The following is a 17,033-nucleotide window of genomic DNA, read 5'->3' as shown; positions in this document are numbered from 1 at the left end:
ATCTGCAAAATATTGCAATATCACATATGTTAGAAGGTACAATGTACAGATATATATGTGTAAAATAAAATTTTAACACAGGGAAAACATATGTATTAATCTGCTGACATTTGCTATATCCCAAGAGACAGGTCACTAGAGATACCACTAATAGGTGATGATATCTCATTTAAATGGTATGTCTTTTTTTTAACATTTTATTTATTTATTTTTTAGAGAAGGAAGGGAGGGAGAAAGAGGGAGAGAGAGAAACATCAATGTGCGGTTGCTGGGGACCATGGCCTGCAACCCAGGCATGTGCCCTGACTGGGAATCAAACCTGCAACACTTTGGTTCACAGCCCGCACTCAATCCACTGAGCTACGCCAACCAGGGCTAAATGGTATGTCTTTTAGAGCACATTTTCTGTCAGCATGCCTTATTCCAGTTACTGAAAAAGTGACTTGTAGAAAAATTATCTATCGAAATATTTGTTTCATTTTGGATTCAAAAATTTTATGAGACAATAGAGAAAAAAAACGGTTATAATATATAAATAAAAGTCAGTAAGACTAAAAAACAAAAAAATTACCTAATAGAGAAAACTGAAAGTTAGTTATGGAAATTGAAAGAAAAACACAGGTATAGAGGTTAAGTGCAAACTATGCAGCCACATTTAAAAGGAACCTTTAAGATATGTTTGAAAATTGAAGGGCTCTTACAGCAACTTCGTGCCAATAAGAGTATGATCAATAAACACATTATATTATGTAAACTAAAGCACAATAAATAAAAGAATCTTCTAATGCTAGATTATTTCCAAACAATGGAAGTGGTGGCCTTTGGTGAACTCTATAAAATGACATCATAGGGGCATGAGTCATTCACAGCCCTTCAATCAGCAGTTCTGTTGAGTATTTTTCACTTGCCTTACTTGATCCTGGAAACCCATAAATAATGCCATAACAACAACAAAAAAGTAAATTATAAATTAGAGGATAGTAAGAAGGGGAATAATACAGATTTTTATTTTAGCAAAAGTCTTGGATGAAGGCCATCATCATAAGTGAAAAGATCACAGCTGCTGTATCTGACACGTCAGTTCGCAAATTCTTGCTGCATTGTTTCCTTCATGTGAAACCTTTGTGTCTATTAACCTCAGTTTTGTAATCTGTAAGATTAGCAATACCAAATATTCATATTACCTGCATAGAGGCCATTTGAACAGGGTTCGAGAACGTGAGGCAGATGGCTGGGAAGGGCTGTTCTGGCGCACTGTAGGAAATCCCTATCCCCGAAACACTTATGGCCCATTTTACTCAACACAATTTTAACAGATTTTAAACTTTATGAGTTTTTTACATTTTCTTTTCATTTTCTCTTGCAAATATTATTCCCAGAATCCTGTATTTGATGTTTATTTGCTTTCTCACTGTCCTTTAAACCTATGTGAACAGTCATCAATTTTCCTCTGATTATAACTTTGGCCATATAGAATTGCTTTGATATGTAGAACTCAGATTTTAATTAATTTATTTCTTGCTAGATTCTTTTCCAAGACAAAGTTTTTTTTCTTGGCTAACAGATACTGTCGAGGTTAGTTTTTCTAATTTTAAATTATCTTTATAAATTAATTAAAGGCCATTATGTGATTCTATTCTACCCTAGCAGTAACAACTTTTGAATTTTGAGTTACAACTTCAGAACACAAATCAGTGTGCATTACAATTTCCTAACTCATTTGCCAGTCAAAACAGGGCTAAATTATTTCTCAATCTAGAATATCTACAAAGGGAGCTATAACCCTAGCTTTCCAGAAAACTGAACTGCAGGTTCCAATTATTGTTTTTTGTTCTTGACAGTCGCACAGGTAAATACTATAGCTATGCTCTTTGGATTTTTAATACTTAGTAGTAAAGCTGAAGTTTTTATTTATTTATTTTTATTTGTTAAAGATTTTATTTATTTATTTTTAAACAGAGGGGAAGGGTGGGAGAAAGAGAAGAAGAGAAGCATCAATGTGTGGTTGCCTCTTTTTGCTTCCCATACTGGGGACCTGGCCCACAGCCCAGGCATATGACCGAACTAGGAGTTGAACCAGTGACCTTTTGGTTCACAGGCCAACACTCAGTCCACTGAGCCAAGGCAAAGCTGAAGTTTTTAAAGGATATTCAGTGGAGTAAAAATAGCCCTGGAGGAAAATATGTGATCACTATTTTATTCTTCTGAATGATCTTTTTTCCCTATGTTTTTCACTTAATGTTCTTCTGAAAATCTCCTTCTTTTATGTCCCTCTCTTTTTCTCTCCTTTTCTTCCTTTTTCAGTTTCTATCTTTACATTCAGCTTGATCTCACCAATGTTCATGGACACAATGAGCCATATACAGCATATGTAGACAGATATAGATTTGTTTTATTATTATTAATGTACAATTATAGTTGTCCTCATTTTCCCCTCATTACTCTGTCTGCCCTTACCCACTCTCACCTCCCACATTCAATCCTCCCCCAGGGTTGTCATTGTCCATGTTCCTTGATGACCCTTCCCCTTCTTTCCTCTGTTATCCCTCTCTTCTCTCCCCTCTGGTTACTGTCAGTTTGTTCTTTGTTTCCATGTTTCTGGTTCTATTTTATTTGCTTGTCTGTTTTGTTGATTTGATTTGGATATAGACATAGACACATCCAGCCCTTTCCTGATTTGTAAACCTGTAATTCTGTCTAATCAACATCTCTACTTAAAGGTCCTCAGGTACCCCCAAAACAGCATGTGTCAACTGAGGTAACTCTGCCTGACTCTACTATACTGTGAACAGTATCACTCTAGCCCCACTGCCAAGTCAAAAGATCCAGTCTCCTTTGTTCTGTCCTCTCTCTTTTCTTTCCCACAGCCAGTAAAGCATTCCAACCCTTTAATCCTCTAAATCAGGGGTGTCAAACTCATTTTCACTGGGGGCCACATCAGCCTCATGGTTGCCTTCAAAGGGCCAAATGTAATTTTAGGACTGTATAAATGTAACTATACCTTAACTGTTAAGGAGTTGAAATTACATTCAGCCCTTTGAAGGTAACTGCAAGGCTGATGTGGCCCCTGGTAAGTTTGACACCCCTGCTCTAAATCTTATATCCAAATATTTTTGTACCTATCCATTCTCCTATCTTCCCTCAATCTCACCCAACGTTGTCATTACAATGATTTAGATCACAACCATTTCTTCCTTGTATTAATATTTTAGCCTTTTAATGAATCTTCCTACTTTGAGTTGTGTTAATGTCTACACAATATCTACCAGAGACCTATTTTTGGTGTGTTTATTCTTAATTCTTTTCTCTCTTGATGTTAAAAAGAAGTCATTATTGGAGTTTAATATCCCTGGTTATTATATGAAGCAGGGGCCCAAAAACCCTGTAATTATCTTCTGGAGTGTAGTCCCCTTGTAGTACAGACTTCCTAGCTAGGTGAGTGTTCTAGGATCCCATGTGTATCAGTGTACTGACTAGCATGGTTCTGAGACACTGCGTTTGGCTTCAGTGATTTTTTTAAGGCTCTTTCAGTGTGTTTGATCATTTGATGATGAGTGATTTATGGGGATACTGGCTGAGAGTTTAGCAGTTTTTGAGGAAAAACAGCATGACTTCCATGCCCCACCCTCCCTATTTACCCAATCTCACCCTGAACAACTTTTTTTGTGTGTCCCTAGATGAAAAAAGTCCTTAAAGGAAAATGTTTTGCTGAAATCTAAGAGGTGAAACAAAAAAACAGCAGAAGCACAAAAAGGTATCAAAATTGACAAGTTCAAAAACTGTTTTGAGCAGTGGAAAAAACATCTGGCTAGGTGCGTTCATTAAATGGAGAGTACTTTGAAGGTGACTGAAGTTTAAACATGTACGAATAAAAGCAATTTTTGTGAATAAATTCTGACCTGTATATAGAGAAAAATTTGCCATAACTCCTACATAAACTGGTTCTCAATGATTCTCATCACGAGGGATACCACAAAGCCTACTGAGAGGCTGTTGCGAGGTGGGGTGGGATGGTGGTGGCAGCGAAAGAACCCGAGCATTTGAGGTACCCAGTGCTCCATCCCTGATTCAACTAGTGTAGCTGTCCTTTAATGGGTTCTATATCTCATAGTTTACATAGACTCTTTTTTTTATAGAAGGAAAGATGTAACAATATTTGAAAACCATTATTACACCATCTTTCCAAATAAATATTATTTCTTAGTTCCTAATCAATACAAATATGCTTACTACAAAATATCCTAAAAAATGCATACAGCATGTTCAGTCTCCCCAGAGTCTAAAATTCTTCTGGAAAATAATAATTGTTTTTAGTAGAATGTAGTTTACTCATTTACTTGTTTTGGGCCTTTCTGTCTTCTGATGAGCAGATTTAGGAACAAGTCAACATTCCAATCAAATTAAACAATTAAAAATATTATAACTTACTAAATGTATTTGTAATAGATAACACAAAGAAAAAATATTTTTTAAAATTTTCACAGGTATACACTCAAAATAGGAACAATTGATTTTGTAGCTAATACATTAGGATAGCCCAAGTCAGCATATTTTGTATGCTTTTTCCCTTTCTACAAAAATCAGAATTTCTTTTGTTTGTGTCTTTGTTTGCTGGTACTTGATTATCAATGGGTCCAGGTTAGAAGTGCTGGTTATAGATTACACTATGTTGGTTGAGGTTTTAGAAACTTACATATGGCATTACTTCTGCTTTGCCACTTTTTTGAACTGAAAAAAACTTTTGATCCTTGAGTGCCTTGCTGGTTCATGTTCCAAAAGCAGAAAACAGGAATGCTTACAATTTTGTCTCTCAGAACTGGTGAGATGTCTCTTAACTGCACTTTTTTTTTAAGTGCTGAATCCAGGGTACCTGGCTGTAGTACCACTTCAGGCATTCACAGCTACATCAATTATGGATGAAACTCAAGATGAAATCTATTTTCCATCTTAGCTCAATTTTTACATTTTGACTAAGTATTTGCCCCATCGACTAGACTACATAGTTTCTGAGTCATCTTCTGCTAATAATAGCTGGGCTTAAGAAGAATTTTCTCATTTATAACATCTTCATGCCCACTCTGACCTATAGTTTCCCCATCATTCAATAGGACAGAAAAGTTGGAGAAAAGAAAGATTCCCTAAGATATCTATCCTTTGTAGCCTGTGTTAGTTCTGAGATATGTCCTTTCAATCAACACAAGAGTAAATGTATCTCGTTACTATGGCAACTGTCTGCTTTCAGTTAAGTTATTTCTGCTATCTCTGATTTTCATTAGAAACTCTATTTTTTACTAAATTGAGCCTGCCATATTTAGCATATTCCCAACCTGGGCTCTTTTATTCCTTAAATCTGCTGCTTTCTGCTTTTAAGCAATTCTAAATGCAGTTTTACCTAGGTAACTCAAGATTTTAAACAAACTGTAGTATTTTTGTCAAAAGACCAAATTTACTGTGCAATGGCACAAAAATAGTAGCTGATTGGATTTTAAAAGCAATATATAGTCAATGTTTCATTGGAAATGAAAATGATCAAAATGTGCCTGGCTTAGTTTTACTAAGTGATTCTACCAACTCCTATCCCAGTTTCAGAGTAACATCAGCTACTCCTCTAAATGATATAACTAGATTTATTGGATGTTTATTGATTGTTTAGTGGTTGAAATTCCAGCTGGTTCTCAGCATATAAACTTATGATTCTTCATGCAAAGCCCAAAACAGCAGTTAATCAAGTAAAAATTAGTCAATAATCAGTTATAATATAAATATCTAGTTTGTGAATAAGCTGTATATTAAAAAATGTAAGTAAATCATGCACATGACTATTTTTACGTGAGTAAATAATGAAGAAGAAGCCAAAGATAATAATAAATAGATTTTATTACATTTAATAAAATCTCTATTTCTCTAATCTTAGAATTGATAGATACAAAATTGTCAAAACCTCTTTCTGTTACCATAAATTATAATGACTTTTAATGGTATGCCTTGTTAATGGCATTTAATGGTTGGAATTCAAAGTTTCCAATTCATTTTGAATGCTTGCTTTAAAACAATCAGCAAATGCATATTTTTATTAGGGCAGGAATAGAATAGAGCTGAGTCATGCAGGTTCTGGGTCATATTTTTATTTAAAAGTTAAATACTTTGCTCATCATTTATTTTATTGCGTTAAATCTGATTTTTAAAAACACATCCTTAACATATTTATCTTAAGTGCTGAGTTATTGGTTATACTCTACATCCTGCAGGTGAAGTGAATGCAGACCTCATTTCTCCCTCACCACAGCCCTGTTTATTACCAAGGTTCCTTGAGAGATTTGATGTAAAGTTCATTACTAAAAATGTCCGATAAAAAATTTATGATTCCATGAAAATATGATTTTTTAAAGAACATTTTCATTCTATACTATTCATAATAGCTATTCATAATAACATATTGTTGTTGTGGCTTTTTTTCTTTTGAATTGCTAAGAAATGTGAAATCAGAGTAAGCAGATAAGAAAATTAATTGTCTTATATGATCATTCTAGATATGAAAATTGAGATTATTTCTGATGCATTTTTTAAAGATAAAACCTGTGTATTTATATAAAATATATATTTTTATCTAGGATGGATCTTTCAGAATGAATTAAAGTCTAAATGTCAAGTCTAGTTATCTTCTGTAAGCATCTGTTAAGTGTCTACAAAAGAAATTCAGCTCCAAATTCAATTTACTCAAATTAAACGATAATAATTTCTGGTGTTTTCTTCCACATTTAAAAAAAGAAGCTTTCCACATTGAGCTGCATATTTGACTAGCCTTCCCAAAAGTGAGACTAAGGTAAGGAGAGTTTAAAGTACACTGAATTATGTGTTAGGTTTGTCTATTCTGCTGAAGTGACAGATGGAGAAGGAAAACAAAAACAAAATGTTTTCCTATAAATTAATATTTCACTCTTAGATTTGAAGCTTTATATTTTCATTAGAAATTATTGAAATAAACCAGTCAGTGAAAGACAAATACCATATTGTCTCACTTACATGTGGAATCTAATGAACAAAATAAACTAACAAAAAAAAGGGAACAGAGGCATAGATACATGGAATAGACCAACAGCTGTCAAAAGGGAGTGGGGAGGGGGAACTGGAGGACAGAAAGTGAAGGGATTAGTGGAAGAACCTGTATGCATGACCCATGGACTTGGACAACAGTGTGGTGATGGCCTGGGGTCTGGGGGAAGGTGGGCTAAGGGGGAAAAAGTGGGGACAGCTCCAATAGAGTAAACAATATAAGTAAAGGGAAAAAGAAATAATTATAAAAGACCATAATGTTGGGTTGTATGACTCTAAATATAATGTGATTTAATTTTTATGACTTTGAATGTATTGCTTGATCTTACTGTGTAATTCTTATGTACGTTGACATATTCCTTGGATATCCATATTAAAATATTTTACGTTTGTAGCTAGAAATATGCCATGAGCAAAAATCGATGAGAGGAGAACAATTTTATTGAATAAAAGATCATTGACTTCTGTTCCTCTTACACAGAGTTTGGGTTATTTGTCTTAATGGTAAGAAATCACTTTAGTTAAGTGAGCTATGTAAGTGAAAGCAAGTTGCTTTAACTTCTGGCACTTATAGTCCTTATGTGAAATTACATGCTCCTGTGCCTTTCTTCAATGTTAATGTGAAGAGAAGGAATTAACTCAGTGTGAATGTACTTCACAGCATGGTGTGCTACAGAAAACAATGCCAAATACAAGACAAAGAGAATTAGTAATTAAAATTAGGCATATACTAATTATCACAGTTTGAATAGACATATCTACATCTTTAGGTGAAAACATTACTGAAGATAACACTGAGAATAAATGAAAAGTATTTCCTAATTCAAGACAAAAGTAGCCTTCGCTGAGGACCTCAAATATAATGGAAAGACTCGGCCGAGTGTGTGTGCACATGTGGGCTTGTGTCTAGGTTTTCATAAAGGACAAAGCCTTGACACAAAATGAGTCTTGCATTCAGAAAGTGTTGTTACCACATGGTCATCTGCTGGCTGAGTGGCAACTGCTACCACATCACCTCTTGGCATTTATAGGTCTAACTGATGCCTCATCAAAACTACCAATCACTGTAGTGACTTAGGAGTTTCTCAGAATAGTCAAATGAATTGAGTGTCAAATACCCAGCCCTGGCTGGTGTAGCTCAGTGGATTGAATGCAGGCCTGTGAACCAAAGCATCGCCAGTTTGATTCCCAGTCAGGGCACATGCCTGGGTTGCAAGCCATACTCCCAGTATGGGGTGTGCTAGAGGCAACCATACGTTGATGTTTCACTCCCTCTCTTTCTCCCTCTGTTCCCCATCTCTCTAAAATAAATAAATAAAATCTTTTAAAAAATACCCAAGTCCACAAGTATCTTCTGTCATCATCTTTTAGACAAAAAGCTAGTGCATGACAGTTATGTCCAAATGTAAGGAAACCTTCATATGAACAAACTTACTGGTGTATTTATCTATACAACATCTGAGGTACTGAAAAAATCCACATAACTACATTCTATCCTAAATAACATTATATTTGAAATTATTCAGGGGGATTCTTAAATGTATCATGAGGAAAGTATATTTTGTAATGTAATATGGAACTTCTTAATTTATCAACATAGAATATGCATGTGTGGTATTTTTAAAATATAGGACATTTATTTTTATTGTAAAAAAAAAAAAAAGCCAGGAAAAAGAGGCAACACCCTTAGAAATGCTTTTCTTTAAGAAGGTATCCATCACAAACTTAGCAGCTTAAATAGCACAATGTAGCACAGTTCTGTGTGTCCGAGATCTGACAGGGGCCTCACTGGGCCAAACCCGTGGTAGGAGGGCTGCTTCCTCTCTGAAGACGCTAAGTGAGGCTTCATGCCCTTGCACTTTCCTGATTCTCGAAGCCTCCTGTCCTTGGTTCCCGGGCTCCTTGTCCCATCTTCAGAGCCAGCAAACCTGAATTTCTCTGATCTTTCTTCTATCTCACATCTCTATCAAAGTCAAAGAAGGCCCTCTGTTTTTAACAAGTTATATAATTATATCGGGTCCACATAGAAATTCTGGATATTTTCCCATTTCACGGTCAGTAAACTTAATCATATTTCAAAATCTCTTGGAGCATGTAAGGTAACACATTTATAAGTTGCAAGGATAGGGTGTGGGTGTCTCTGAGGAAAGGGCATTGTTCCACGTCCCTCGTAAAATAATATAGAAGGATTGGGATGATGGCACAGTCTTTGGAAAACTAGGCACTTTCATCTTGACCTGAAAGTATACCCAGCCATCAGAGAAGGGGCTAGAGTAGACACAGAAGACTCCTTTAGATAATGAACTTCAGTGTATTTTAACAACTATGTGCTTTTATATCAGCCTTCAAATGTAGTAGCCATTAATTCTTGTTTGCTTTCAAAACGATCTGACATTTCATGAGTTTGGTTCTGAATGCAAATTAGTTTTATCTATAAAAGTTAACGTTCTGTCAAATTGATGTCTGGAGTAGAAGAAAGATGTCTCCCTCTGGTAAAAAGAAGGCATTTCTATGCACTGGAAGACCCAGCTAAAGACATTTTTTAAGTCCTTAATTTAAAACTGTCCTAAGTATTCCACATGGATTAGAAAAGACACTAGCCTCCCCCTGACCAAAATCCTTTTGGAAGTCACTTGTGCATGCCTTGTATCCCAGTGCTTCCTCCTCTCTGCACACTAGGAAACTCGTGTCACAAACCTGCCATGCCTTGTTTGTGTGTGCAAACCGTGCACTGCCCCATCCTCCAAATTCCACATATGTGAGCTGTGTAAATTTACATGACTGGCTCTTACAAAATTTCAGCAGATGACCATATGTGTTCAGAATGACAATATCTATACTACAACCATTTTCTCCCAAAGAAAGAAGAGACATAGTTTAAATTCAAAAATACAATATTGACAGGTGGATTTTCTGTCCCAAATCACTCTTCTTGTATTTCAACTGTGTTTGTTTTAATTGGGCTAGAAGTTATTAAATGTATTAGGCAGCGGAAGTGTGAAAAAAATTGAAGACATTATTTATTCATCAAGGCACTTGAGATCTTTCAGAAAGTGCAAATATGTATAGTAATAATTAAAAGTAAAATAAATAAATATGGAGAAAATTTCATGAAGAATCAAAATACAAAAAATTAACACCAGGTTGGTACTAAATTAGACCCATAGGGCATTGGAATGATTAGACCATGGTCACACAGTAGCTCTAGAACTCAAATTCTCTAATACACAGTCATACACCACTTCTGACATTGTGTCCCTGTGTGTTTCACTGGAGATTAGAAGCTGAGCTAAAGCAAACTCAGGGTGAAGAAACTAGAGTTTCACAGAAGCTGGTCTTTCCTTTTAGTTGATCATATGACTCATAATGTAGGAGTGGTATAAGTGAAGCAGGCTGACACCTAAAACATGCTAGTAAAAATAAATGACTTAGATTTCTCTCTCTCTCTCTCTCTCCCTCTCAACCTCCTTCTCTGCAAGAGGTTTTACTAATCATTTACCACAGATCTGCTCTGCCTGTCTGGCTTTTTTTTTTTTTTTTGCCTATAATTATTCCACATTTCTCTTTTTTCTATTAGAGGGGATGCCAGCCAGGCCTCTTAGTCATATCTCTTTTCTCCACTCCCTTGAGGATAAATAACACACTGTTCTGTTTTCAGATGGTGTTAATCAATAAAAATATTAAAAGTGGTAAATTTGCTTTCTTTGTTATCTCTTCACTGTGACAAGGGGCAGATAAGGAGGGAAGGAGGAGAAAGAGGGAGAAAGACACTCAAAGTTTCTATTTGATGGGATTTTACACTAATTTGCACTTAGAAGGACTGGTAGGAAGAGAGAATGCAAGTCTGTTTTAGCAGTTGGAATACTGATGTCCTCTAATCTAGATTTACATATGAAATCAAAATCTTCACGTCATTCCCTAATTTAGCTTTTGGTCACTGGCTGAGAGCTATCCATCCATTTCTCAAAATGTTCACCCACTTTCTGTTTTTCTTCCAATTACTTTAGATATATTTAAAACATAAAACTATCTATAAAATTGTAGAAGAAAACATGGGTGAAAATCTTTATAACTTTGGGTTAAGCAAAGGAGCCTTAGATATGGCAATATAGGGTAAATAGTTAAAAGAAAACATGTTGATGGAATAGGCTTCACCAGAATTAAAACCTTAACTTTGTGAAAGACACTGAAAAGAGAATGAGAAGATAAGTTACACACAGGCAAATATTTTGTAATCACATATCTAATAAAAGACATCTCTAGAATGCATAAAATTTCTCAAAACTCAGTAAGAAAGTAAACAACTCAATTTAAAAAAAAAAAATGGGTAAAAAGCTTAAGGAGATACTTGACCAAAAAAGATGTGCAAATGGAAAATAATTGAAAAGATGCTCAACCTCAAAAGTCATTAGAGAAATGCAAATTGATACTCTAATGAGATATCACTACACATCCATTAGAATCACTGAAATCATTAGAATCACTGAATCACTGAAATCATAGTGACAATATCGATTGCTATTGAGGAGACAGAGCAGCAACAATGCTCATGCTTTAGAATGAAGGATTCTACAACTGCTCTAGAAAAGTTTGAGGATTTCTAATAAAATTACATATGCACTTGCCATTTGACCCAGCAATCCCACTTTTATCAGTATGTAGAATAGTGAAATGAAAAGTTATGTTCACACCCAAGACGACGGACAAGGTTTTTACCAACCACCTTTATTCCTAATCACTGAAAAATGGCAACCATCAAAATGTCCTTCGCTAAGTGAATCAGTGAAGCAATGGTACATTCATGTGATAGAAGACATAGTCCACATGAAAATGAATGAGCTGTCAATAACATATAACATATGCATGAATCTGAAATACGTTATGCTGAATCAATAAAGTTAGTCTCTACATGTTATATATTATATGGTTTCATTTTGTATGACATTCTAGAGAAGATAAACTACTGGAACAGAGTTGTCAGGGGTGGGGCAGGGGAGAGTAACTGCAAAATGAAAGCATTAGGGAATTTTGGGAGTGATGGAAATATTCTACATATTGATTGTGCTGATGTTTATGCAAAGCTATATAAACTCACATAACCACACCCCCAAATGTTAATTTTACTGCATGTTCCATGTAACGAGGTGCACTGTTTCTCTCATCACTTCGTTAGTCAACAGTGAGAGAACAGCTATCATCTCTACCACTGTCAGTCACCATATCAAGGGAAAGAGATTTAAAGAGAGAAAATAAGCTTCTACTGTTGTTTAAGTGCTACACCCCAAAGGTCATACATGCCATTTCTGCTTATACATTCTTAAGAAAAAAGTCACATGACCATGTCTAACTCCAAGCTGCTGGAAAGTGTAGCACAGATTTGTCACTGGAAGGAGATAGTTGGATTATTGAAAATATGGCAATGGTACCACACTTGCCGAAAAGTAGAAATACTCAACGCAAATATCCTACTGCATTTTATCCTTCAAAAAATGTTTTCTTTAATTTGCCTTTTTATTTGGAAATGGAAATGCTAAGCTGTCTGACCACTTGTCAGAATGCAAATGCACATTGGTACTTTTTGTGAGCAAAACTGGTGACTTATAATGAGAACTAAATATTTGGTCATGACCCGCAGCAGCGATGATCGCAGGTCTGGGTAGTGAACAATCTGCAGCTGGCCTCAAAATCTCCTTTTTTATTATTGAAAATGAGTATTCCTACCCCACTTCCTGCAGTGAATAATTGCTTTGGTGAAACATTGAGATAAAAATAGTGAAAATAAATAGAAACTGTTAAGTACTATGCAATATGGGAGTTAATAAGCAATCTTTTATTATATGGTTGTAATTGTAGTTATTATAAGCTTAAAAATTGCATAGTGCTTAAAGAGTTACAAGTAGTTTTACCTATGTAACTTCTCCACATATCAAAATACTGAACGCCATTTTTCTTTCTTTAAAAGCAGATATTTTTTTGAAGATTTTTACTTCTAAGCCTGACTAAAGAGTTTCTTTGATTTCCTTGCAGAAATATCCTTTCAATTTGTCTCCTAATAAACACTGTCTTTTGACCATGTGTATTTATTTTCTACTGATGCGTATCTGTTATCTTTGGTTCTGAATAATGGTATTTAATATCTATAATTCCAACAAATCAGTTTTCTTTTCCATTTGCTAACCTAAAGCCTTGTGCTCTTACAAAGGATTTTCTAGTACCTAGAAATTGAGAGATTCCATAGGGACAAGCAAATCATAAAATCGTATGTCTTTTTAAAGTGACAATTGAAAGAGATCAAAAGCATTTGTGAAAACTTTTCTTTTTAACAGAATATAATTGTATTGATAAATCTCACATAAAAATAAAACATTTTTAGAATGACTTCCTCCCGGGCTTTAAGCAGCTAGCATCAGAGAACATGTGCAGGTCTTCTTTCCCTGCAGACACCAGCGGCCAGGCCTGTCCCTGACTGAACGGGACAACGAGGGCCCATGTTTGTTCACGTATTATATAAAACCACTGACCTGAAACACAATAGTAAAACTCAGCTTTGCATTCAATAATGTTTCTTTTGTGTCCTTTTTTTCCCTCTGTAAGATTGATTTCTTGAAGTATGACAGCATCAGCTTTATAAAATACTGCTGGCTTATTCCAAGAATAAAACTTTAAATAGGATCCTAGGGAAAATCAATTTCTTGAATAAGAGATCCAGAGAATATTTTTCTTTCCTGTTGTTTATCTACTGTCACCCACACCGTATTACTACTAAAAGAAAAAATCACCATCAAGATAAAGTAATCAAATAACATTTCTAACACATATCATGTAGGTCAGTAATTGTTTTTTTATTAAAGACCAAATCACCTGGTTTAGAGATTATAGAAAGCATACAATACACAAAGAATAAATTCAAAATATATAGGTAAAGACATTTTTTAAAGTCATGTCTTGAATGTATAAGATGCAAAAGGCTCCAAAGTACATTAGAACTAAGCCCAGAAGAATGATGATATATGCTCTTTACTGATTTTAGTTGGACTTTTCTTTGTGTTGAGCTATTTGGTATCATCATGTTCAACCATGATAACTCTAATCCAGAAGCTGACTTCAAATTGCTGCCCCTGACACTAATAGTTGAACTTTAAAGCTTACTCCAGTGCAACCCCATCACCCTTTCCTTTTCTTTGTCTCTCTTTCACTATTAGACTAGAAATGACCATTCTAGTTGGTGTGGCTCAGTAGGTTGAGCGCCAGCCTATGAACCAAGGGGTCACTAGTTCGATTCCCAGACAAGGCACATGCCTGGGCATATGAGAGGCCACCACACATTGGTGTGGTGTTTCTCACCTTCTCGTCCTCCCTCCCTTCCCCTCTCTAAAAATAAATAAATAAAGTCATTTTTAGAAAAGACCAAATGTTCCACAAAGATATAAAATTATGTCCGTTTTTCATAATACTATACATTTAATCCTTACTATATAATATAGGTAATGAATAAATATTTGCTGAATGAGTGGAGTACATACTCCTCTGTGGGTGTTTATAAAAACAAATAAACACAAAGATTTTGCACTGTTTACCAATATTCGCTCAGCTCATGCCTGTATGGAAAAAGATGTACTTCTATTTAGGGATATGTGCTCACACTCTGAATCTTGGACCACAGCAATGTTTTAGGTTTGCTGAAACTGGTGTCAGTTCAGACCCAGTGTCTAGTAGTCCCTGAGCAATCTGATTATTCCCTTCTCTCCAATAAACAGTTACACTGGCAAAAGACTCCCTTCTTTTGGGAAAGAAAGGGAAGAAGATTAATGGTATACATTTTTTGTAAGTGCACCAAAGTCTCTTCTCAGGGGGATACGGCCTTCCCTGAATTCAAAGGGATCTAGGTCTCTTTCAAGACACATATGGAGACTTTCAGGTTATTATTTTCATGTGTGAGCAGGGAATTCAAGTCCCTGAACTCATCTTTTCCTTACTTCACTTTGTCCAGCTACATTAGGGACAACCAGCCAATCTCATTACATTCATTATTTTCCCACAGATGTTCAAAAGTGTATATAGTCACTCAGTTTTTTGTTTCTTATAAGTGGTTGGTTAGGAGTATCCAATGGAGACATTTTGTGAATTTCTATTGCTAGATTACACCATGGACTCTCAGTGCTCTCTCTACTATTAGAAATAGAGTCATTTAGAGTTCTTAAATCTAATTAGACTACAGAGTCAATTCCCAAAATCCCAGAATCAATGCGGAAATTCACCCATAAAATTTTGTCTTTCCAAAACCACTCAATATAAAAAACAGTATTAGTCTAGGTTCTCCAGAGACAGAAAATCAAAAGAATATCTGTGTGTGTGTGTGTGTGTGTGTGTGTGTGTGTGAGAGAGAGAGAGAGAGAGAGAGAGAGAGAGAGAAAGAGACTGAGAAATCCCGAGATCTGTAGCCAGCAAGATAAAGAGGCTCAGGAGAGGCCATTCTATAATTCCAGTGTGGATCAGAAGGCGGAGAGGCCCAGTCACCGCCCATAATGCAGATGGAACAGGAGAGAATGGAAGGAAGACAACCAAGCGGAGAGGAATTCTTATTTGCTGGGGGTAGAGGGTCAGCCTTTTTGTTTAATTCAGGCGTTCAACTAATTGGATGAGGGCCGCTCACATTAGGGAGGATAATTTGTTTATTCAGTCTATGAATTCAAATGTTAATTACATCTAAGCACACCCCCACAAACACACCTAAAATAATGCTGGACCAAATATTCAGAAATCCCATAGCTTAGTCAAGTTGACACATCCAATTAACTATCATAGCTGGCAGTTTTTTATTTTTAAAATAGCTAGTTTATTGCATTTTTAAAATAAACCAAACAGCTAACATCTATTGTTTCTGTTCTCTTTTAAAAATTACTTTTAGTTTTACTCTATTTTTCTCTTTTTTCTTTTGAATATAATGATGTGTTTGTTAATGTTCATCATTTCATCCTCCATAATGAAAATATTTGAGCAGCTCTGGCTGGTGTGGCTCAGTGGATTGAGTGCCAGCCTGTGAACCAAAGGGTCTCTATTTTAATTCCCAGGCAGGGCACATGTCTGGGTGTGTGAGAGGCAACCATACATTGATGTTTCTTATCTTCTCTTTCTCCCTCCCTTCCCTTCTCTAAAAATAAATAAATAAAATCATTTAAAAAAAGAAAAAAATCTCCATAAAGGTATAAAATTATGCCTGTTTCACACTCTCTGAAAATAAATAAAATCTTAAAAAAATAAAGAAAAGAAAATATTTGAGCATACACAGGTTTCCCCATATGTATAACTTGAATTTCTTATTTTCTAGACAACACTCTCTTTATTTTTACTTTTAAGTCTTTTAAAAAAATATTTAAATTATTGATTTCTAGAGAGGACAAGGGAGGGAGAAAGAGAGGGAGAGAAACATCGGTGTGTGGTTGCTTCTCACATGTCCCCTATTAGGAACCTGGTTCGTGACCCAGGCATGTGCCCTGACTGGGAATCGAATCAGGGACCCTTCGGTTTACAGGCAAGCACTCAGTCCACTGAGCCACACCAACCAGGGGTCTTTATTTCTATTTTTAAAGTAGTATTTACTACAATATTGATGCTCACTTCAACTGTAGTCGTTTTAAAAAGTGTTATTTTTCTCTTTTTTTAATGGTTAGAAACATTTTTGATACATTCTTTTATGACTATTTTCCATTTTATTGGAAACTGTATCTGATAGTTTGGGGGCCCTCCAGGAAAGGATCGTTTAATCTATGCCTGGTGCTTGCCTCCACTTTTTGAATCATTATTAAATTTTGGACTTAGAGGAAATCTATCACCGGAGTCTGTGTTGACATTTAAACCTCTGTAGTAAAAAAGATTGGTGGCAGCTGTAGGATCATCTTTCAGACACATGAATCACAATGGCTAAGGCACTATTTGGCAAGAAAGGATGAGTTTAAAACCATGATGTTAGTCTGATGCAG

General features: G+C 35.4%; 1 long non-coding RNA gene across 1 annotated transcript; it reads right to left on the bottom strand.

Annotated features, from left to right (window-relative positions):
• Positions 1–271: 271 nt before the first annotated feature.
• On the bottom strand, positions 272–16,833 carry LOC118499264. Its single transcript, XR_004901790.1, has 3 exons — positions 16,572–16,833; positions 2,029–2,035; positions 272–319 (listed from the first exon to the last, which is right to left on the bottom strand). It is a non-coding gene; the product is annotated as an uncharacterized LOC118499264 (long non-coding RNA).
• Between the last annotated feature and the right edge of the window lie 200 nt (positions 16,834–17,033).

Source organism: Phyllostomus discolor, chromosome 1 (assembly GCF_004126475.2).
Source record: "Phyllostomus discolor isolate MPI-MPIP mPhyDis1 chromosome 1, mPhyDis1.pri.v3, whole genome shotgun sequence".
NCBI classification, from domain to species: domain Eukaryota; kingdom Metazoa; phylum Chordata; class Mammalia; order Chiroptera; family Phyllostomidae; genus Phyllostomus; species Phyllostomus discolor.
This window is presented reverse-complemented; position numbering and strand designations above follow the sequence as displayed.